This window comes from Ipomoea nil, unplaced genomic scaffold (genome assembly GCF_001879475.1).
Source record: "Ipomoea nil cultivar Tokyo-kokei standard unplaced genomic scaffold, Asagao_1.1 scaffold2191, whole genome shotgun sequence".
Classification (NCBI taxonomy): Eukaryota; Viridiplantae; Streptophyta; class Magnoliopsida; order Solanales; family Convolvulaceae; genus Ipomoea; species Ipomoea nil.
Window position 1 is genome coordinate 463,441 of NW_017618619.1, and position 16,115 is coordinate 479,555.

A 16,115-nucleotide genomic window follows, 5' to 3' on the forward strand; every position below is an offset into this window, starting at 1 on the left:
CTAATGTCAAACTAAAACAAATTAAAATTATTTTGAACTTGGACTTAATTTTACCAAGATTAAGTTGTCTATGATATAAAACGTAAAATGAAGTATTCATTCTCCTATGTCTTTATTATTATTTTTTTATGATTATTGTAGATTGGTAGTATCGTTTTAAATTTGGAATCGAGATCTGCTCTTATTGAGAGTTGAACTCAAGACCTCCCGCTTACTAAACGGGTGCTCTAACCAACTGAGCTACAAGAGCTAGACATCTTTTATTATTGATATTGTCATTGTTTTTATCATTTTGCCTTTTGTTAAAACTTTAATATCCTTATTACTCCATTTTAAGCTGATTGGATTATATAAAATGGGAATATCAGTCGAGACTATTGGAATTTTTTCTCTCGCTCTCTTTCGCGAGTCTTGTCCCCCTCACATGCTTTTCAAAGATAATCTAGGGTTTCTTCCCACACGTGGAAGGTTGAATGGAACCAAAGAACATTGTGAAGATGAATGCCATCCTTACGGTAGGCGATCTTGACGACGAGGACAACAAACAACGATTGGTAAACATCGCCACAGGCCATGTAAAACATCTTTCCGTTCAGAATTCTTGGCCGTTGGAAAACACATCACTGACATGCCAATAAAATTAGAGTAGTTTAGCGACACCATAGCGGTTATCTTGCGTACGACGATGGGGATTAACATCAGAGAACTTTAATCCTGACTCTATCTCTTTAGATTCTTCCACGAATGTGCATCATTTAGTTATTAAGGGTTGACGCATGTTATTTACAATTCAAATTTTTGCAACATTTAATTTAGTGTTAGTGGATGTGCCCAAGGTGCGGTTCTGATTATGAACTGACGGTTCACATCTTCGGAAAATGGCAAATCTTGACCGGGGATTTCCAGTTTGAAATGCCATTTCGAACTAATTTTTTATTTTATTTTTTGGATAAATTCAATTATTAATTTTTAAAATAATCCAAAGGCAAAAATTATTTTTTTTTTTGAAATTCTTATCGTTCTTAAATTTTTAAACAACTGTTATACCAAATATTTAAACTCTAATGTCAAACTAAAACAAATTAAAATTATTTTGAACTTGGACTTAATTTTACCAAGATTAAGTTGTCTATGATATAAAACGTAAAATGAAGTATTCATTCTCCTATGTCTTTATTATTATTTTTTTATGATTATTGTAGATTGGTAGTATCGTTTTAAATTTGGAATCGAGATCTGCTCTTATTGAGAGTTGAACTCAAGACCTCCCGCTTACTAAACAGGTGCTCTAACCAACTGAGCTACAAGAGCTTGACATTTTTTATTATTGATATTGTCATTGTTTTTATCATTTTGCCTTTTGTTAAAACTTTAATTTCCTTATTACTCCATTTTAAGCTGATTAGCTTTGTTAAAATGGGAATATCAGTCGAGACTATTGGAATTTTTTCTCTCGCTCACTTTCGCGAGTCTTGTCCCCCTCACATGCTTTTCAACGATAATCTAGGGTTTCTTCCCACACGTGGATGGTTGAATGGAACCAAAGAACACTGTGAAGATGAATGCCATCCTTACGCTAGGCGATCTTGACGACGAGGACAACAAACAACGACTGGTAAACATCGCCACAGGCCATGTAAAACATCTTTCCGTTCAGAATTCTTGGCCGTTGGAAAACACATCACAGACATGCCAATAAAATTAGAGTTGTTTAGCGACACCATAGCGGTTATCTTGCGTACGAAGATGGGGATTAACATCAGAGAACTTTAACCCTGACTCTATCTCTTTAGATTCTTCCACGAATGTGCATCATTTAGTTATTAAGGGTTGACGCATGTTATTTACAATTCAAATTTTTGCAACATTTAATTTAGTGTGAGTGGATTTTCCCAAGGTGCGGTTCTGATTATGAACTGACGGTTCACATGTTCGGAAAATGGCAAATCTTGACCGGGGATTTCCAGTTTGAAATGCCATTTCGAACTAATTTTTTATTTTATTTTTTGGATAAATTCAATTATTTTTTGGATAAATTCAATTATTAATTTTTAAAATAATCCAAAGGCAAAAATTTTTTTTTTTTTTTGAAATTCTTTTCGTTCTTAAATTTTTAAACAACTGTTATACCAAATATTTAAACTCTAATGTCAAACTAAAACAAATTAAAATTATTTTGAACTTGGACTTAATTTTACCAAGATTAAGTTGTCTATGATATAAAACGTAAAATGAAGTATTCATTCTCCTATGTCTTTATTATTATTTTTTTATGATTATTGTAGATTGGTAGTATCGTTTTAAATTTGGAATCGAGATCTGCTCTTATTGAGAGTTGAACTCAAGACCTCCCGCTTACTAAACGGGTGCTCTAACCAACTGAGCTACAAGAGCTAGACATCTTTTATTATTGATATTGTCATTGTTTTTATCATTTTGCCTTTTGTTAAAACTTTAATATCCTTATTACTCCATTTTAAGCTGATTGGATTATATAAAATGGGAATATCAGTCGAGACTGTTGGAATTTTTTCTCTCGCTCTCTTTCGCGAGTCTTGTCCCCCTCACATGCTTTTCAAAGATAATCTAGGGTTTCTTCCCACACGTGGAAGGTTGAATGGAACCAAAGAACATTGTGAAGATGAATGCCATCCTTACGGTAGGCGATCTTGACGACGAGGACAACAAACAACGATTGGTAAACATCGCCACAGGCCATGTAAAACATCTTTCCGTTCAGAATTCTTGGCCGTTGGAAAACACATCACTGACATGCCAATAAAATTAGAGTAGTTTAGCGACACCATAGCGGTTATCTTGCGTACGACGATGGGGATTAACATCAGAGAACTTTAACCCTGACTCTATCTCTTTAGATTCTTCCACGAATGTGCATCATTTAGTTATTAAAGGGTTGACGCATGTTATTTACAATTCAAATTTTTGCAACATTTAATTTAGTGTTAGTGGATGTGCCCAAGGTGCGGTTCTGATTATGAACTGACGGTTCACATCTTCGGAAAATGGCAAATCTTGACCGGGGATTTCCAGTTTGAAATGCCATTTCGAACTAATTTTTTATTTTATTTTTTGGATAAATTCATTTATTAATTTTTAAAATAATCCAAAGGCAAAAAATATTATTTTTTTTGAAATTATTTTCGTTCTTAAATTTTTAAACAACTGTTATACCAAATATTTAAACTCTAATGTCAAACTAAAATAAATTAAAATTATTTTGAACTTGGACTTAATTTTACCAAGATTAAGTTGTCTATGATATAAAACGTAAAATGAAGTATTCATTCTCCTATGTCTTTATTATTTTTTTTTATGATTATTGTAGATTGGTAGTATCGTTTTAAATTTGGAATCGAGATCTGCTCTTATTGAGAGTTGAACTCAAGACCTCCCGCTTACTAAACGGGTGCTCTAACCAACTGAGCTACAAGAGCTAGACATTTTTTATTATTGATATTGTCATTGTTTTTATCATTTTGCCTTTTGTTAAAACTTTAATATCCTTATTACTCCATTTTAAGCTGATTGGATTATATAAAATGGGAATATCAGTCGAGACTATTGGAATTTTTTCTCTCGCTCTCTTTCGCGAGTCTTGTCCCCCTCACATGCTTTTCAAAGATAATCTAGGGTTTCTTCCCACACGTGGAAGGTTGAATGGAACCAAGGAACATTGTGAAGATGAATGCCATCCTTACGCTAGGCGATCTTGACGACGAGGACAACAAACAACGATTGGTAAACTTCGCCACAGGCCATGTAAAACATCTTTCCGTTCAGAATTCTTGGCCGTTGGAAAACACATCACAGACATGCCAATAAAATTAGAGTTGTTTAGCGACACCATAGCGGTTATCTTGCGTACGGCGATGGGGATTAACATCAGAGAACTTTAAACCTGATTCTATCTCTTTAGATTCTTCCACGAATGTGCATCATTTAGTTATTAGGGTTGACGCATGTTATTTACAATTCAAATTTTTGCAACATTTAATTTAGTGTTAGTGGATGTGCCCAAGGTGCGGTTCTGATTATGAACTGACGGTTCACATCTTCGGAAAATGGCAAATCGTGACCGGGGATTTCCAGTTTGAAATTCCATTTCGAACTAATTTTGTATTTTATTTTTTGGATAAATTCAATTATTAATTTTTAAAATAATCCAAAGGCAACAATTATTTTTTTTTTTTGAAATTCTTTTCGTTCTTAAATTTTTAAACAACTGTTATACCAAATATTTAAACTCTAAAGTCAAACTAAAACAAATTAAAATTATTTTGAACTTGGACTTAATTTTACCAAGATTAAGTTGTCTATGATATTAAACGTAAAATGAAGTATTCATTCTCCTATATCTTTATTATTTTTTTTTATGATTATTGTAGATTGGTAGTATCGTTTTAAATTTGGAATCGAGATATGCTCTTGTTGGGAGTTGAACTCAAGACCTCCCGCATACTAAACAGGTGCTCTAACCAACTGAGCTACAAAAGCTCGACATTTTTTATTATTGATATTGTCATTGTTTTTATCATTTTGCCTTTTGTTAAAACTTTAATATCCTTATTACTCCATTTTAAGCTGATTAGATTTGTTAAAATGGGAATATAAGTCGAGACTATTGGAATTTTTTCTCTCGCTCTCTTTCGCGAGTCTTGTCCCCCTCACATGCTTTTCAACGATAATCTAGGGTTTCTTCCCACACGTGGATGGTTGAATGGAACCAAGGAACACTATGAAGATGAATGCCATCCTTACGGTAGGCGATCTTGACGACGAGGACAACAAACAACGATTGGTAAACATCGCCACAGGCCATGTAAGACATCTTTCCGTTCAGAATTCTTGGCCGTTGGAAAACACATCACAGACATGCCAATAAAATTAGAGTAGTTTAACGACACAATGGCGGTTATCTTGCGTACGACGATGGGGATTAACATCAGAGAACTTTAACCCTGACTATATCTCTTTAGATTCTTCCACGAATGTGCATCATTTAGTTATTAAGGGTTGACGCATATTATTTACAATTAAAATTTTTGCAACATTTAATTTAGTGTTAGTGGATGTGCCCAAGGTGCGGTTCTGATTATGAACTGACGGTTCACATGTTCGGAAAATGGCAAATCGGGACCGGGGATTTCAAGTTTGCAACGCCATTTCGAACTAATTTTTTATTTTATTTTTTGGATAAATTCAATTATTAATTTTTAAAATAATCCAAAGGCAACAATTAATTTTTTTTTGAAATTCTTTTCGTTCTTAAATTTTTAAATAACTGTTATATCAAATATTTAAACTCTAAAGTCAAACTAAAAAAATTAAAATTATTTTGAACTTGGACTTAATTTTACCAAGATTAAGTTGTCTATGATATAAAACATAAAATGAAGTATTCATTCTCCTATATCTTTATTATTTTTTGTGATTATTGTAGATTGGTAGTATCGTTTTAAATTTGGAATTGAGATATGCTCTTGTTGAGAGTTGAACTCAAGACCTCCCACTTACTAAACGAGTGCTCTAACCAACTGAGCTACAAGAGCTTGACATTTTTTATTATTGATATTGTCATTGTTTTTATCATTTTGCCTTTTGTTAAAACTTTAATATCCTTATTACTCCATTTTAGGCTGATTAGATTTGTTAAAATGGGAATATCAGTCGAGACTATTGGAATTTTTTCTCTCGCTCTCTTTCGCGAGTCTTGTCCCCCTCACATGCTTTTCAAAGATAATCTAGGGTTTCTTCCCACACGTGGATGGTTGAATGGAACCAAAGAACACTGTGAAGATGAATGCCATCCTTACGCTAGGCGATCTTGACGATGAGGACAACAAACAACAATTGGTAAACATCGCCACAGGCCATGTAAAACATATTTCCGTTCAGAATTCTTGGCCGTTGGAAAACACATCACAGACATGCCAATAAAATTAGAGTTGTTTAGCGACACCATAGCGGTTATCTTGCGTACGAAGATGGGGATTAACATCAGAGAACTTTAACCCTGACTATATCTCTTTAGATTCTTCCACGAATGTGCATCATTTAGTTATTAAGGGTTGACGCATGTTATTGACAATTCAAATTTTTGCAACATTTAATTTAGTGTTAGTGGATTTGCCCAAGGTGCGGTTCTGATTATGAACTGACGGTTCACATGTTCGGAAAATGGCAAATCGGGACCGGGGATTTCAAGTTTGAAACGCCATTTCGAACTAATTTTTTATTTTATTTTTTTGGATAAATTGAATTATTAATTTTTAAAATAATCCAAAGGCAACAATTAATTTTTTTTTTTCAAATTCTTTTCGTTCTTAAATTTTTAAACAACTGTTATATCAAATATTTAAACTCTAAAGTCAAACGAAAAAAATTAAAATTATTTTGAACTTGGACATAATTTTACCAAGATTAAGTTGTCTATGATATAAAACATAAAATGAAGTATTCATTCTCCTATATGTTTATTATTTTTTTTTATGATTATTGTAGATTGGTAGTATCGTTTTAAATTTGGAATCAGGATCTGCTCTTGTTGAGAGTTGAACTCAAAACCTCTCGCTTACTAAACGGGTGCTCTAACCAACTGAACTACAAGAGCTAGACATTTTTTTATTATTGATATTGTCATTGTTGTTATCATTTTGCCTTTTTTTAAAACTTTAATATCCTTATTACTCCATTTTAAGGTGATTAGATTTGTTAAAATGGGAATATCAGTCGAGACTATTGGAATTTTTTCTCTCGCTCTCTTTCGCGAGTCTTGTCCCCTTCACATGCTTTTCAACGATAATCTAGGGTTTCTTCCCACACGTGGAAGGGTGAATGGAACCAAAGAACATTGTGAAGATGAATGCCATCCTTACGGTAGGCGATCTTGACGACGAGGACAACAAACAACGATTGGTAAACATCAGAGAACTTTAACCCTGACTCTATCTCTTTAGATTTTTCCACGAATGTGCATCATTTAGTTATTAAGGGTTGACGCATGTTATTTACAATTCAAATTTTTGCAACATTTAATTTAGTGTTAGTGGATGTGCCCAAGGTGCGGTTCTGATTATGAACTGACGGTTCACATTTTCGGAAAATGGCAAATCGGGACCGGGGATTTCCAGTTTGAACCGCCATTTCGAACTAATTTTTTATTTTATTTTTTGGTTAAATTCAATTAGTAATTTTTAAAATAATCCAAAGGCAACAATTAATTTTTTTTTGAAATTCTTTTCGTTCTTAAATTTTTAAACAACTTTTATACCAAATATTTAAACTCTAAAGTCAAACTAAAAAAATTAAAATTATTTTGAACTTGGACTTAATTTTACCAAGATTAAGTTGTCTATGATATAAAACATAAAATGAAGTATTCATTCTCCTATATCTTTATTATTTTTTGTGATTGTTGTAGATTGGTAGTATCGTTTTAAATTAGGAATTAAGATCTGCTCTTGTTGAGAGTTGAACTCAAGACCTCCCGCTTACTAAACGGGTGCTCTAACCAACTGAGCTACAAGAGCTAGACATTTTTTATTATTGATATTGTCATTGTTGTTATCATTTTGCCTTTTGTTAAAACTTTAATATCCTTATTACTCCATTTTAAGCTGATTAGATTTGTTAAAATGGGAATATCAGTCGAGACTATTGGAATTTTTTCTCTCGCTCTCTTTCGCGAGTCTTGTCCCCCTCACATGCTTTTAAAAGATAATCTAGGGTTTCTTCCCACACGTGGATGGTTGAATGGAACCAAAGAACATTGTGAAGATGAATGCCATCCTTACGCTACGCGATCTTGACGACGAGGACAACAAACAACGATTGGTAAACATCGCCACAGGCCATGTAAAACATCTTTCCGTTCAGAATTCTTGGCCGTTGGAAAACACATCACTGACATGCCAATAAAATTAGAGTAGTTTAGCGACACCATAGCGGTTATCTTGCGTACGACGATGGGGATTAACATCAGAGAACTTTAACCCTGACTCTATCTCTTTAGATTCTTCCACGAATGTGCATCATTTAGTTATTAAGGGTTGACGCATGTTATTTACAATTCAAATTTTTGCAACATTTAATTTAGTGTTAGTGGATGTGCCCAAGGTGCGGTTCTGATTATGAACTGACGGTTCACATCTTCGGAAAATGGCAAATCGTGACCGGGGATTTCCAGTTTGAAATGCCATTTCGAACTAATTTTTTATTTTATTTTTTGGATAAATTCAATTATTTATTTTTAAACTAATCCAAAGGCAAAAATTATTTTTTTTTTGAAATTCTTTTCGTTCTTAAATTTTTAAACAACTGTTATACCAAATATTTAAACTCTAAAGTCAAACTAAAACAAATTAAAATTATTTTGAACTTGGACTTAATTTTACCAAGATTAAGTTGTCTATGATATTAAACGTAAAATGAAGTATTCATTCTCCTATGTCTTTATTATTTTTTTTATGATTATTGTAGATTGGTAGTATCGTTTTAAATTTGGAATCGAGATCTGCTCTTGTTGAGAGTTGAACTCAAGACCTCCTGCTTACTAAACGGGTGCTCTAACCAACTGAGCTACAAGAGGTAGACATTTTTTATTATTGATATTGTCATTGTTTTTATCATTTTGCATTTTGTTAAAACTTTAATATCCTTAATACTCCATTTTAAGCTGATTAGATTTGTTAAAATGGGAATATTAGTCGAGACTATTGGAATTTTTTCTCTCGCTCTCTTTCGCGAGTCTTGTCCCCCTCACATGCTTTTAAAAGATAATCTATGGTTTCTTCCCACACGTGGATGGTTGAATGGAACCAAAGAACATTGTGAAGATGAATGCCATCCTTACGGTAGGCGATCTTGACGACGAGGACAACAAACAACGATTGGTAAACATCGCCACAGGCCATGTAAAACATCTTTCCGTTCAGAATTCTTGGCCGTTTGAAAACACATCACTGACATGCCAATAAAATTAGAGTAGTTTAGCGACACCATAGCGGTTATCTTGCGTACGACGATGGGGATTAACATCAGAGAACTTTAACCCTGACTCTATCTCTTTAGATTCTTCCACGAATGTGCATCATTTAGTTATTAAGGGTTGAATCATGTTATTTACAATTCAAATTTTTGCAACATTTAATTTAGTGTTAGTGGATGTACCCAAGGTGCGGTTCTGATTATGAACTGACGGTTCACATCTTCGGAAAATGGCAAATCGTGACCGGGGATTTCCAGTTTGAAATGCCATTTCGAACTAATTTTTTATTTTATTTTTTGGATAAATTCAATTATTAATTTTTAAAATAATCCAAAGGCAACAATTATTTTTTTTTTGAAATTCTTTTCGTTCTTAAATTTTTAAACAACTGTTATACCAAATATTTAAACTCTAAAGTCAAACTAAAACAAATTAAAATTATTTTGAACTTGGACTTAATTTTACCAAGATTAAGTTGTCTATGATATTAAATTTAAAATGAAGTATTCATTTTCCTATGTCTTTATTATTTTTTTTTATGATTATTGTAGATTGGTAATATCGTTTTAAATTTGGAATTGAGATCTGCTCCTATTGAGAGTTGAACTCAAGACCTCCCGCTTACTAAACGGGTGCTCTAACCAACTGAGCTACAAGAGCTAGACATTTTTTATTATTGATGTTGTCATTGTTTTTATCATTTTGCCTTTTGTTAAAACTTTAATATCCTTATTACTCCATTTTAAGCTGATTGGATTATATAAAATGGGAATATCAGTCGAGACTATTGGAATTTTTTCTCTCGCTCTCTTTCGCGAGTCTTGTCCCCCTCACATGCTTTTCAAAGATAATCTAGGGTTTCTTCCCACACGTGGAAGGTTGAATGGATCCAAAGAACATTGTGAAGATGAATGCCGTCCTTACGCTAGGCGATCTTGACGACGAGGACAACAAACAACGATTGGTAAACATCGCCACAGGCCATGTAAAACATCTTTCCGTTCAGAATTCTTGGCCGTTGGAAAACACATCACAGACATGCCAATAAAATTAGAGTTGTTTAGCGACACCATAGCGGTTATCTTGCGTACGGCGATGGGGATTAACATCAGAGAACTTTAAACCTGACTCTATCTCTTTAGATTCTTCCACGAATGTGCATCATTTAGTTATTAAGGGTTGACGCATGTTATTTACAATTCAAATTTTTGCAACATTTAATTTAGTGTTAGTGGATGTGCCCAAGGTGCGGTTCTGATTATGAACTGACGGTTCACATCTTCGGAAAATGGCAAATCGTGACCGGGGATTTCCAGTTTGAAATTCCATTTCGAACTAATTTTGTATTTTATTTTTTGGATAAATTCAATTAGTAATTTTTAAAATAATCCAAAGGCAACAATAAATTTTTTTTTGAAATTCTTTTCGTTCTTAAATTTTTAAACAACTTTTATACCAAATATTTAAACTCTAAAGTCAAACTAAAAAAATTAAAATTATTTTGAACTTGGACTTAATTTTACCAAGATTAAGGGATCTATGATATAAAACATAAAATGAAGTATTCATTCTCCGATATCTTTATTATGTTTTGTGATTATTGTAGATTGGTAGTATTGTTTTAAATATGGAATTAAGATCTGCTATTGTTGAGAGTTGAACTCAAGACCTCCCGCTTACTAAACGGGTGCTCTAACCAACTGAGCTACAAGAGCTTGACATTTTTTATTATTGATATTGTCATTGTTTTTATCATTTTGCCTTTTGTTAAAACTTTAATTTCCTTATTACTCCATTTTAAGCTGATTAGCTTTGTTAAAATGGGAATATCAGTCGAGACTATTGGAATTTTTTCTCTCGCTCACTTTCGCGAGTCTTGTCCCCCTCACATGCTTTTCAACGATAATCTAGGGTTTCTTCCCACACGTGGATGGTTGAATGGAACCAAAGAACACTGTGAAGATGAATGCCATCCTTACGCTAGGCGATCTTGACGACGAGGACAACAAACAACGATTGGTAAACATCGCCACAGGCCATGTAAAACATCTTTCCGTTCAGAATTCTTGGCCGTTGGAAAACACATCACAGACATGCCAATAAAATTAGAGTTGTTTAGCGACACCATAGCGGTTATCTTGCGTACGAAGATGGGGATTAACATCAGAGAACTTTAACCCTGACTCTATCTCTTTAGATTCTTCCACGAATGTGCATCATTTAGTTATTAAGGGTTGACGCATGTTATTTACAATTCAAATTTTTGCAACATTTAATTTAGTGTTAGTGGATTTTCCCAAGGTGCGGTTCTGATTATGAACTGACGGTTCACATCTTCGGAAAATGGCAAATCGTGACCGGGGATTTCCAGTTTGAAATGCCATTTCGAACTAATTTTTTATTTTATTTTTTGGATAAATTCAATTATTTTTTGGATAAATTCAATTATTAATTTTTAAAATAATCCAAAGGCAAAAATTATTTTTTTTTTTGAAATTCTTTTCGTTCTTAAATTTTTAAACAACTGTTATACCAAATATTTAAACTCTAATGTCAAACTAAAACAAATTAAAATTATTTTGAACTTGGACTTAATTTTACCAAGATTAAGTTTTTTATGATATAAAACGTAAAATGAAGTATTCATTCTCCTATGTCTTTATTATTATTTTTTTATGATTATTGTAGATTGGTAGTATCGTTTTAAATTTGGAATCGAGATCTGCTCTTATTGAGAGTTGAACTCAAGACCTCCCGCTTACTAAACGGGTGCTCTAACCAACTGAGCTACAAGAGCTAGACATCTTTTATTATTGATATTGTCATTGTTTTTATCATTTTGCCTTTTGTTAAAACTTTAATATCCTTATTACTCCATTTTAAGCTGATTGGATTATATAAAATGGGAATATCAGTCGAGACTATTGGAATTTTTTCTCTCGCTCTCTTTCGCGAGTCTTGTCCCCCTCACATGCTTTTCAAAGATAATCTAGGGTTTCTTCCCACACGTGGAAGGTTGAATGGAACCAAAGAACATTGTGAAGATGAATGCCATCCTTACGGTAGGCGATCTTGACGACGAGGACAACAAACAACGATTGGTAAACATCGCCACAGGCCATGTAAAACATCTTTCCGTTCAGAATTCTTGGCCGTTGGAAAACACATCACTGACATGCCAATAAAATTAGAGTAGTTTAGCGACACCATAGCGGTTATCTTGCGTACGACGATGGGGATTAACATCAGAGAACTTTAACCCTGACTCTATCTCTTTAGATTCTTCCACGAATGTGCATCATTTAGTTATTAAAGGGTTGACGCATGTTATTTACAATTCAAATTTTTGCAACATTTAATTTAGTGTTAGTGGATGTGCCCAAGGTGCGGTTCTGATTATGAACTGACGGTTCACATCTTCGGAAAATGGCAAATCTTGACCGGGGATTTCCAGTTTGAAATGCCATTTCGAACTAATTTTTTATTTTATTTTTTGGATAAATTCAATTATTAATTTTTAAAATAATCCAAAGGCAAAAAATATTATTTTTTTTGAAATTATTTTCGTTCTTAAATTTTTAAACAACTGTTATACCAAATATTTAAACTCTAATGTCAAACTAAAATAAATTAAAATTATTTTGAACTTGGACTTAATTTTACCAAGATTAAGTTGTCTATGATATAAAACGTAAAATGAAGTATTCATTCTCCTATGTCTTTATTATTATTTTTTTATGATTATTGTAGATTGGTAGTATCGTTTTAAATTTGGAATCGAGATCTGCTCTTATTGAGAGTTGAACTCAAGACCTCCCGCTTACTAAACGGGTGCTCTAACCAACTGAGCTACAAGAGCTAGACATTTTTTATTATTGATATTGTCATTGTTTTTATCATTTTGCCTTTTGTTAAAACTTTAATATCCTTATTACTCCATTTTAAGCTGATTGGATTATATAAAATGGGAATATCAGTCGAGACTATTGGAATTTTTTCTCTCGCTCTCTTTCGCGAGTCTTGTCCCCCTCACATGCTTTTCAAAGATAATCTAGGGTTTCTTCCCACACGTGGAAGGTTGAATGGAACCAAGGAACATTGTGAAGATGAATGCCATCCTTACGCTAGGCGATCTTGACGACGAGGACAACAAACAACGATTGGTAAACTTCGCCACAGGCCATGTAAAACATCTTTCCGTTCAGAATTCTTGGCCGTTGGAAAACACATCACAGACATGCCAATAAAATTAGAGTTGTTTAGCGACACCATAGCGGTTATCTTGCGTACGGCGATGGGGATTAACATCAGAGAACTTTAAACCTGATTCTATCTCTTTAGATTCTTCCACGAATGTGCATCATTTAGTTATTAGGGTTGACGCATGTTATTTACAATTCAAATTTTTGCAACATTTAATTTAGTGTTAGTGGATGTGCCCAAGGTGCGGTTCTGATTATGAACTGACGGTTCACATCTTCGGAAAATGGCAAATCGTGACCGGGGATTTCCAGTTTGAAATTCCATTTCGAACTAATTTTGTATTTTATTTTTTGGATAAACTCAATTATTAATTTTTAAAATAATCCAAAGGCAACAATTATTTTTTTTTTTTGAAATTCTTTTCGTTCTTAAATTTTTAAACAACTGTTATACCAAATATTTAAACTCTAAAGTCAAACTAAAACAAATTAAAATTATTTTGAACTTGGACTTAATTTTACCAAGATTAAGTTGTCTATGATATTAAACGTAAAATGAAGTATTCATTCTCCTATGTCTTTATTATTTTTTTTATGATTATTGTAGATTGGTAGTATCGTTTTAAATTTGGAATCGAGATCTGCTCTTGTTGAGAGTTGAACTCAAGACCTCCCGCTTACTAAACGGGTGCTCTAACCAACTGAGCTACAAGAACTAGACATTTTTTATTATTGATATTGTCATTGTTTTTATCATTTTGCCTTTTGCTAAAACTTTAATATCCTTATTACTCCATTTTAAGCTGATTAGATTTGTTAAAATGGGAATATAAGTCGAGACTATTGGAATTTTTTCTCTCGCTCTCTTTCGCGAGTCTTGTTCCCCTCACATGCTTTTAAAAGATAATCTAGGGTTTCTTCCCACACGTGGATGGTTGAATGGAACCAAAGAACATTGTGAAGATGAATGCCATCCTTACGGTAGGCGATCTTGACGACGAGGACAACAAACAACGATTGGTAAACATCGCCACAGGCTATGTAAAACATCTTTCCGTTCAGAATTCTTGGCCGTTGGAAAACACATCACTGACATGCCAATAAAATTAGAGTAGTTTAGCGACACCATAGCGGTTATCTTGCGTACGACGATGGGGATTAACATTAGAGAACTTTAACCCTGACTCTATCTCTTTAGATTCTTCCACGAATGTGCATCATTTAGTTATTAAGGGTTGACGCATGTTATTAAGAAAATTAATTTTTTTTTTGAAATTCTTTTCGTTCATAAATTTTTAAACAACTGTTATACCAAATATTAAAACTCTAAAGTCAAACTAAAAAAATTAAAATTATTTTGAACTTGGACTTAATTTTACCAAGATTAAATTGTCTATGATATAAAACATAAAATGAAGTATTCATTCTCCTATATCTTTATTATTTTTTTTTATGATTATTGTAGATTAGTAGTATCGTTTTAAATATGGAATCGAGATCTGCTCTTGTTGAGAGTTGAACTCAAGACCTCCCGCTTACTAAACGGGTGCTCTAACCAACTGAGCTACAAGAGCTAAACATTTTTTATTATTGATATTGTCATTGTTGTTATCATTTTGCCTTTTGTTAAAACTTTAATATCCTTATTACTCCATTTTAAGGTGATTAGATTTGTTAAAATGGGAATATCAGTCGAGACTATTGGAATTTTTTCTCTCCCTCTCTTTCGCGAGTCTTGTCCCCCTCACATGCTTTTCAACGATAATCTAGGGTTTCTTCCCACACGTGGAAGGTTGAATGGAACCAAAGAACATTGTGAAGATGAATGCCATCCATACGCTAGGCGATCTTGACGACGAGGACAACAAACAACGATTGGTAAACATCAGAGAACTTTAACCCTGACTCTATCTCTTTAGATTCTTCCACGAATGTGCATCATTTAGTTATTAAGGGTTGACGCATGTTATTTACAATTCAAATTTTTGAAACATTTAATTTAGTGTTAGTAGATGTGCCCAAGGTGCGGTTCTGATTATGAACTGACGGTTCACATTTTCGGAAAATGGCAAATCGGGACCGGGGATTTCCAGTTTGAACCGCCATTTCGAACTAATTTTTTATTTTATATTTTGGATAAATTCAATTAGTAATTTTTATAATAATCCAAAGGCAACAATTAATTTTTTTTTGAAATTCTTTTCGTTCTTAAATTTTTAAACAACTTTTATACCAAATATTTAAACTCTAAAGTCAAACTAAAAAAATTAAAATTATTTTGAACTTGGACTTAATTTTACCAAGATTAAGTTGTCTATGATATAAAACATAAAATGAAGTATTCATTCTCCGATATCTTTATTATCTTTTGTTATTATTGTAGATTGGTAGTATCGTTTTAAATTTGGAATTAAGATCTGCTCTTGTTGAGAGTTGAACTCAAGACCTCCCGCTTACTAAACAGGTGCTCTAACCAACTGAGCTACAAGAGCTTGACATTTTTTATTATTGATATTGTCATTGTTTTTATCATTTTGCCTTTTGTTAAAACTTTAATTTCCTTATTACTCCATTTTAAGCTGATTAGCTTTGTTAAAATGGGAATATCAGTCGAGACTATTGGAATTTTTTCTCTCGCTCACTTTCGCGAGTCTTGTCCCCCTCACATGCTTTTCAACGATAATCTAGGGTTTCTTCCCACCTGTGGATGGTTGAATGGAACCAAAGAACACTGTGAAGATGAATGCCATCCTTACGCTAGGCGATCTTGACGACGAGGACAACAAACAACGATTGGTAAACATCGCCACAGGCCATGTAAAACATCTTTCCGTTCAGAATTCTTGGCCGTTGGAAAACACATCACAAACATGCGAATAAAATTAGAGTTGTTTAGCGACACCATA

The 16,115-nt window shown here is 33.2% G+C and overlaps 16 non-coding genes across 16 annotated transcripts; all 16 read right to left on the reverse strand.

Moving 5' to 3' along the window:
• Nucleotides 1–176: 176 nt before the first annotated feature.
• On the reverse strand, nucleotides 177–250 carry TRNAT-AGU. The gene has a single exon. It is a non-coding gene; the product is annotated as a tRNA-Thr (tRNA).
• Nucleotides 251–1,237: 987 nt separating this feature from the next.
• Nucleotides 1,238–1,311, reverse strand: TRNAT-AGU. The gene has a single exon. It is a non-coding gene; the product is annotated as a tRNA-Thr (tRNA).
• A 1,009-nt stretch (nucleotides 1,312–2,320) lies between these two features.
• On the reverse strand, nucleotides 2,321–2,394 carry TRNAT-AGU. The gene has a single exon. It is a non-coding gene; the product is annotated as a tRNA-Thr (tRNA).
• A 987-nt stretch (nucleotides 2,395–3,381) lies between these two features.
• Nucleotides 3,382–3,455, reverse strand: TRNAT-AGU. The gene has a single exon. It is a non-coding gene; the product is annotated as a tRNA-Thr (tRNA).
• A 986-nt stretch (nucleotides 3,456–4,441) lies between these two features.
• TRNAT-AGU lies at nucleotides 4,442–4,515 on the reverse strand. Its single transcript has one exon. It is a non-coding gene; the product is annotated as a tRNA-Thr (tRNA).
• Nucleotides 4,516–5,496: 981 nt separating this feature from the next.
• On the reverse strand, nucleotides 5,497–5,570 carry TRNAT-AGU. Its single transcript has one exon. It is a non-coding gene; the product is annotated as a tRNA-Thr (tRNA).
• A 987-nt stretch (nucleotides 5,571–6,557) lies between these two features.
• Nucleotides 6,558–6,631, reverse strand: TRNAT-AGU. Its single transcript has one exon. It is a non-coding gene; the product is annotated as a tRNA-Thr (tRNA).
• An 845-nt stretch (nucleotides 6,632–7,476) lies between these two features.
• TRNAT-AGU lies at nucleotides 7,477–7,550 on the reverse strand. The gene has a single exon. It is a non-coding gene; the product is annotated as a tRNA-Thr (tRNA).
• A 984-nt stretch (nucleotides 7,551–8,534) lies between these two features.
• On the reverse strand, nucleotides 8,535–8,608 carry TRNAT-AGU. Its single transcript has one exon. It is a non-coding gene; the product is annotated as a tRNA-Thr (tRNA).
• Nucleotides 8,609–9,593: 985 nt separating this feature from the next.
• On the reverse strand, nucleotides 9,594–9,667 carry TRNAT-AGU. The gene has a single exon. It is a non-coding gene; the product is annotated as a tRNA-Thr (tRNA).
• A 981-nt stretch (nucleotides 9,668–10,648) lies between these two features.
• On the reverse strand, nucleotides 10,649–10,722 carry TRNAT-AGU. Its single transcript has one exon. It is a non-coding gene; the product is annotated as a tRNA-Thr (tRNA).
• Nucleotides 10,723–11,730: 1,008 nt separating this feature from the next.
• Nucleotides 11,731–11,804, reverse strand: TRNAT-AGU. Its single transcript has one exon. It is a non-coding gene; the product is annotated as a tRNA-Thr (tRNA).
• Nucleotides 11,805–12,792: 988 nt separating this feature from the next.
• On the reverse strand, nucleotides 12,793–12,866 carry TRNAT-AGU. Its single transcript has one exon. It is a non-coding gene; the product is annotated as a tRNA-Thr (tRNA).
• A 985-nt stretch (nucleotides 12,867–13,851) lies between these two features.
• Nucleotides 13,852–13,925, reverse strand: TRNAT-AGU. Its single transcript has one exon. It is a non-coding gene; the product is annotated as a tRNA-Thr (tRNA).
• Nucleotides 13,926–14,709: 784 nt separating this feature from the next.
• Nucleotides 14,710–14,783, reverse strand: TRNAT-AGU. The gene has a single exon. It is a non-coding gene; the product is annotated as a tRNA-Thr (tRNA).
• Nucleotides 14,784–15,627: 844 nt separating this feature from the next.
• TRNAT-AGU lies at nucleotides 15,628–15,701 on the reverse strand. Its single transcript has one exon. It is a non-coding gene; the product is annotated as a tRNA-Thr (tRNA).
• Between the last annotated feature and the right edge of the window lie 414 nt (nucleotides 15,702–16,115).